The sequence below is a fragment of the Microtus ochrogaster genome, chromosome 10 (assembly GCF_000317375.1).
Source record: "Microtus ochrogaster isolate Prairie Vole_2 chromosome 10, MicOch1.0, whole genome shotgun sequence".
In the NCBI taxonomy this organism is placed as follows: Eukaryota; Metazoa; Chordata; class Mammalia; order Rodentia; family Cricetidae; genus Microtus; species Microtus ochrogaster.
This window is the reverse complement of record NC_022016.1, coordinates 74,626,338-74,633,002: the sequence shown is the minus strand read 5'-3', so window position 1 is coordinate 74,633,002 and position 6,665 is coordinate 74,626,338. Positions and strand designations below refer to the sequence as shown.

Here is a 6,665-nt window from a genome sequence, read left to right as displayed (position 1 = left end):
AGTGCTGGGATTAAAGGCGTGCGCCACCACTGCCCGGCGACCTTCAAACTATTGATACCAGAGAACTAGTACTGGATTAATATTGCTAATCCTTACTATAAAGAGGAGAGAAATGGAGAATTCCTACATATATGTTGATGGACCTAGATATTAATTACAAACAAAATTCTTAATTTATTAAGAACTGAAAATGTAGACACAAGTAAAATTGCAGGCAATAATAACAATAACTAGCAAGTTACACAAAAGTAGTTTTTTTTTTTATTTCTTAGAGTTCCTATCAATTAGGAACATGTTTGTTCTGAAAATTTTTAACAGATACTTTCAAGATACACTTTGGACCAGGAAAATATGGGCTGAATGACAGTACTTTCAACAATTATTTATAACTCTTTGAATAGCTATACTCAGAGAATTATTATTAGTAAAACAAAATAAACTTGTGGAAGATTTATATTATTATCCTATTTCACACTTCCTAAATTTAAAATTTATCTTTTATAGTGCTAGGAATTGAACCCGGCTACAGAGGAAGATCCTAAGGGCCCCCACCATGGGATTAAGTAAAGATATTTTAGATAACATCTTTGTTAATTAAGGATATAAAAAGCATGTTTATCAACCCTGCAAACAGCCCAAAGCTGAGATGTCACCTTATATGCTGAATGACAGAACTGACCCTCAGAAAGAAACGGGGGAAGGACAGAGGTGTAGTTCAGTTGTACAGCAGGTGCTCGGCTTGTTCACGACCCTGGGTTCCCTGAGGAGGGGAGAACGAGCCAGAAAACGTTTCATTGGCACAAGGTCACGCTCATCCATTTACATGTCTGTGGCTGCTTTTGTACGGCGGAAATGAGTAGTTGTCAGACTATAAAGCCTAAAATACTGTTTGACCCTTTGGACCCTTGATCTAGCTGTATTAAAATTTAACTGGTTTGGTCCACAGCAAAATCAACACAAGACAACACTGTTCCAAAGGTAAAATTTTTAAATGCTATTTTAGATTATACTAAAAGTTAGGCTGGGGGTGTAGCTCAATGGGAAAGTGCCTGCCTGGCAAGCATGAGACCCCAAGTTTGATTTTCAGCACCCCAACAAAACAAAACACAATTAAGAAGTTAAAGAGGCACTATATTCCATCAAATTCTTTGACCACCAACAAGCAAGGGGCCCACGTGTACTAAGTACCAAGGCACTATACCAGCAAAGATTAATACAATCTGTAACTGACATTTGGTTCTTGTCAAACTGATAATAGACACACAAACAGTAGCTGGGTGCTACCAGTGTGATTCACATCTAGAGTACTGTGTCCAGTTCTAGCTAGAGCCTTTTAAGGGCATTATGAAGTTCTATAACTTTGGGGGAGAGAAAATGTTCAGAGAATGTCCCCCCACAAAAACAAATAAATGTAATAAAAAGGTAAAGGAACGAACGTCTTAAAAAGTTACAGTGCCCCAGGCAGGCATCTACCAAAGATGCACGTCCTCTGCCAGAGATGACACATTTGTAATGTGTTTTCTAATCCTACTTTTGCTAGATGAATTGACACGAATGTCTCAAAACAGGTAAATGCAGTATGTATATTTCACTTGAATAAAAACGGGTAAGGGAGGATCAGCACATTTAAGAAAGGGATGATGTCACCTATACTCGGAAGGTGAAGGCTGGAGGATTGGAAGTGAGTATAAGGCGTTCCTGGGTTATAAGAGAGCTGTTCTCAAATAAATAAATACGAGTTTTAACATTTGGGGAAGTGTTCTCACATTGATGTATATAGTAGATGAATGGGATACAGTGTGTACTCTTCAAGTGTTTTCTTGTCTTACCTCATTCTTAAATGATCTAAGACGTCTATGGAAAGAGCAAACAAGTGCTCTATCACATAATGTATTCCGTACCTCCTAAACAATCAGTATCTGTTCTGTTAGACGAGGAAGAAATGGGTAGAGATTGGGTTTCCACTAAGCTTTTGTTGCAATTAATGAGAAAGAGGTACACCAACCCTAAGTTAGCCCATGAAGCCAATTAGTAGACATGTTTCCATAGCTTCAAGATGCAGACATGTTTGAGGACATGCTTGATCTAAGGAAGCATGAATTCTCTTAGGGAACTCTCTATTTGTATAGGGTAGGTGCTAGGGTATCGTCTTTCTGTATTCTACAATCAGGGACGCCGGGTGTCTTATTCTTCACCAGGGCCATCTGTTTACTTCTCAGCGTGACCATTTCTGGTACTTCTTTCAGAAAACCTCTGGGCCAAGCCCTGAGTTGATCTTGTTTGCCAGCGCCCTTAGCTCTGGGTGCTCTTAAATCGGCATACCCCACATCCTTTCCTATACCACCCACTGGTAACTCTTGTGTAAATTTTAAAAATGGACGTCCTCTGTCCCCCAGGGTGGCGGCCGAGACACAGTCCTCTCACCTCCTCCGCAAGCCCCAGTCCCAAAGGATTTAAAATAGCCTAAATGCACCCATATAGACTTTAAATATAATTTGTAACAGTTTGAGTTTGAACGATGCTGATGATGTCTTACATTTAGGTATATTAACTGTGATTTGTAACTTTTCTTCCTTTTGAGGGGTCAAAGTATCATTTCAGGTCACTAAAAGGTTCTTGGGGAGGGGCCTAAGTCTCCAGGACAGAAACGGGCCAGGCCCTCTCCTAGCAACGTCGCCGCACCTCCCGCGGTCGCCTGATCCCCTCACAACCCCTCCATTCCCGTCTGCATCCCTCCGCCCGCGCCCGCCACGCCACCAGACTCCCACCTCTGCCGTGCCCGCCCAACGCGCAGCGCAGACCCGCACGCCTGGGCCTCGGATAGCTCCGCGAAGGGACCGTCGGCTCGCGATGCCCGCCCGCCGCACGGCGCCCCGCTCCACCCCGCCCCCGCCTCGGCGGAGTTCCCAGGCGCAGCCCCGCCCCCTCCCGGCACTGGACCCGCCCAGATGCGCCACCTCGCCGGCGCGCCTTTCCTCGGGACAACCCTTACCCGGCTCCGCGACGCCTCGGGGGCCCCGCAGAAGTCTCAGGGGACACGCCCCCGCGCGGGCACGCACGCGCGCAGTCCAGCCCCGCCCCTTCCACCCTTTCCTCGCTACTATCCAGCTCGCTCGGAGCCTCTGTCCCACCCCACTCCCGGCCCCGCCCCACCCCGCCCCGCCCACCTCCAAGCTAGGCCACGCCCCCCATGCCGGCGCCGCGCACGCGCGCCTACCCAGCCGAGACCTCCCCCGCCCCGCTGGTCCCGCGGTCCCGCGGCGCCAGGTCGCCCCCAGCCCCTCCCTCTTGCCACCCTCTGTGTGTGTCCCACCCTCACGGGCTTTGTGGCCTAGGTGCCGAGCCGCCTGCTTCACGGTCAGCCGGTCTGTGGAGGAAGGAGCCGCCTGTGAAGTGCTGCCGCTCGCTGCCCCGGGCAGGGGCACAGGTAGGTGGCGGCCGCGGGCCGGGCCGCTTGCCGAGCCTCGGGCAGGGCATGGGGACGGGGGCGGGCAGAGTGTGAGGGGCTGGGGGAGGGGAAGGCCCTAGGGACGAGGTGGAGCTCTCCGAGGGAGAGGTGGGAGGATGGAGATGTTGGGGTGTCTGAGGTGGGCTTGAGGGTGGGGTCAGCGGTGTGTGGGGTTAGTCTGAGGGTGTGTGGGAGAATTGGGATTCTGGGCGGGAGAGGGAACGGATTCAGCTTGGGTGGACTTGGGGAGAGGCTTGGGTGGGAGTGTTGGGGAAGGGGCAGAAGAAAAGGGGTTGAGGCGTGCACGGAGGGAAGGAGCTAGGATTGGAATAGGGGGAGGGGTGGGGCTTGGGGGCAGGGAAGAAACAAGTTGAGGCTGTGGGATGGTGAAGTTGGGGATGGTGAGGCGTGAAGAAAGGGAGTTGTGAAGGTTGAGGACGCAAACCCGGGAAAGAGATGGAGAGACTAGGGTGCTGGAGGAACCCCGGTGGCGAGAGAGAGAGAGAGGAGGATGGGGGCTGGAAAAGGGCGCGGGGAGGCAGATGGGGGTGGGGATTGAGTCTGGAGGTCCGGGGCCGAATTTTGAGGGAGTCTGAGGTGTGAGAGGAAGAAGAGTCGAAGAGCTGGGAGTGGTGAATGGGTAAGGTTAGAATTAGGAGGGTGGTTTTTTTGTTTTTTTGTGGTTTTTTTTGTATGAAAAGCTATGGAGTGGGTCAAACTATCAGGATGTGGGAGAGATTAGCTTGCTCTTGGGGAGAGAGGGGCCGAGATGTGCCTGAGTGCAGCTTGGGGGGAACACAGGTAGGGAAGTGCAAGTTACAGGAAAAAAAAAGAAGTAGTGGCAAACTGAATAATGGCGGTGACACAGAACAATGAAGGTGAATGGTTAGTTGGTTAGAGATAGTTTAGAACTACTTGCTGTTCGGACTTCAAAAGTCACTACATTTTCAGTTAAACCAAAGGTGTCTACAGTCTTGCGATGAAGGTCATGGGTTGACAGATGTTTTCCTGGTGTGTGGATATGGCGGATTTCTGCCTGGGCAGAGAGGAGGAGGAACGCCTCATCCTTAAGACAGCCCTGGTTCTGTTTCCACCCACTCTTTCCTCAGATGACCACTGTTTTGTTTTTTAATCTATTCCCTGCTCTCTTAACCCCCAGCTTGAGCCAGTGTGTGAGGACCAAGGTGAGGCTGATTTTTGAGTGTTTTAAAGACATTTTTAGGGCTGGGTGCTGTATTTTTATTCTTGAGGTACAACATCAAGCAAGTGGAAAGATCTTGTGCTTTGGAGTTATGCAGCCCTGTGATTGAATCCAGGCTGTGTCACTCAGCACTTGTGAGCCTTAAGTAAGTTATGCCATTTCTCTGAACCTCTTCATCCATTAAGAGGCAATATTGACCTCATAGAATCCGTGACTGCATGACATCATTTTATGCTGTACCTAGCAGTGCTTGCCAGCTGGTAGGTACGTAGTAAATGGTAGCTTTCAATCATGTCTGGTATCATTAATATCTGTCATTTCTTTGGCCTATTTATTATTCTTAAGAGATTGTTAATTGATCTACTGAGGTTGGGTGGGTGTTCATTTTGATTTTGTTGGGTTTTTTTTCCCCCTTCAGATCAACTATAGGCTCAGCTCACAGTTTAAGCACTGTTACCCTGTTGCCTTGTTTCTTCTTTTCCCCCAGTTCACCTGACTGGGATAATTGTTATGCTTTTTCCTTGGAAACTGGCTTCAGGGCTTAAAAACTATCATGTTTAGTTATCAATTATTTTAGCTTGTCTCTTATTTAAAGAAGTTGTAGAGAATTGAACTTTAGTTTGTTTGTTTGGGTTTTTTGCTTTTCCAGGCAGGATTTCTCTGTTGTAGTATTGGAGCCTGTCCTAGAAGTCACGCTATAGGCCAGGCTGGCTTTGAACTCAGACATTCTCCTGCCTTTGCGCTGCCGCCACCACCCAGTGAGAACTGAAGTTTTAATGTACTAAGGTTACGTTTCATTTATTTGAAGAAATGATATGCTCTGTGCTCCCTTTAGCTTCACGTATGGTGATGCACTACTGAACCAGACGGTTAGCTAGGTCACAACCCTGCTTCTCTGTGGTGGCCGGAAGACCCACCACACTGCCTGTCACTCTGTTAATCTGATGTATAGCTATAAGAGAGCTACACTGAACATTGTTATTCTATTATCTGAATTTTCCAGTCTGGATGAGCACCCCCTCCCCCAAGCAAGAAAAGGCTCTGTCTCTTAAGAGGTCAGTTTGTAATAGGCCGCCATGAACAATACCCAGCTCTACCCTTTATGGTTCTTAAAGTTGAAAGTTCAGGCATTCGTTTAATCCTTAGATCATTTTATAGTACCTTACAAACTTCAGGAAGTGCCCTATTGGGAGAATACAGGATTTTAAAAAAAAAGTTACCATGATTCCCTAAACTAAGGGTAGTTCTTCAAGTAGTATAATTGAAGAAAGTAAAGCCTTGGATTACTGCCTGGACAAATGGTGTAGATTTACTCTTAAGGAGATACTGAAATTTTTTTGTCATTTAAACGGAGAGTACAGTTTGATGACTAAAGATATGATGTAGTCATATAACTGCCCCTTTTTTGAAAATGATCCTTGGAAGGTAAAGGTGTCAGGATTTGGGGTAGAGTGAGGGAATAGCATCCGCACTCTGGTTCCAACCTACTTGTGCCCTCTGCTGGATAGAATCAGACTTCTAATTTTCATGAATCCTTGCCATGCATTCATTCCATTTTACTCCAAAGTTTGTGGAAGGTTATTGTTAGAGATGAGGATTAAGAGCAGTTCGTGTATGTAGAACCTGGGTTTTTGTCTTTTTCTTCCCTCTTTCTGCTTGTCAGAATTCTGGTGTGTTGGTCCACTAAGGTACATTATCTTCCATAGGATTTGCCTTTCTGCTGCTACAGTTAAATCATTAGGCTAAGCATGGTAGCTTATGCCTGTAATCCCAGCCCTTGGAAAGCTGTGGTAGAAGGATCGCTGTGAGTTTGAAGCCAGTGTAAGCTTCAGGCCACTCTAAAATGGTGGTGATGATAAAACATTTTCTTTTCTTCATTCACTCATTTGTTCATTTTCTTGTCTATGTATCAAATAATTTCTTTTGGGGGCCATACCGAGTATCTACTTTCTGATACTTAGAGTTGCCTCTGAAGATCTACTCTTTTTTTTTTTTTTTTTTTTTTTTTTTTTTTTT

General features: G+C 46.5%; 2 protein-coding genes across 6 annotated transcripts in view; one reads left to right on the top strand and one right to left on the bottom strand.

Annotated features, from left to right (window-relative positions):
* The window catches only part of Hspb11 (heat shock protein family B (small) member 11), a 64,340-nt gene extending 61,291 nt beyond the window's left edge, over positions 1-3,049 (bottom strand). For 2 of the 3 annotated variants that reach the window (XM_026781879.1, XM_026781881.1), the window contains exon 1: positions 2,769-2,868. The gene's annotated coding sequence lies outside the window, so the exon portion shown is untranslated. Of the gene's footprint in view, positions 1-2,768; positions 2,869-2,992 lie in introns of those variants that run through there. The other variant, XM_026781880.1, reaches the window with a different exon arrangement.
* A 305-nt stretch (positions 3,050-3,354) lies between these two features.
* Lrrc42 (leucine rich repeat containing 42) overlaps positions 3,355-6,665 on the top strand; it is a 24,379-nt gene continuing 21,068 nt past the window's right edge. The window contains exon 1 of one of the 3 annotated variants that reach the window (XM_005353519.2): positions 3,355-3,427. The gene's annotated coding sequence lies outside the window, so the exon portion shown is untranslated. Of the gene's footprint in view, positions 3,428-3,569; positions 3,588-4,221; positions 4,633-6,665 lie in introns of those variants that run through there. The other 2 variants (XM_013348567.2, XM_026781877.1) reach the window with 2 other exon arrangements.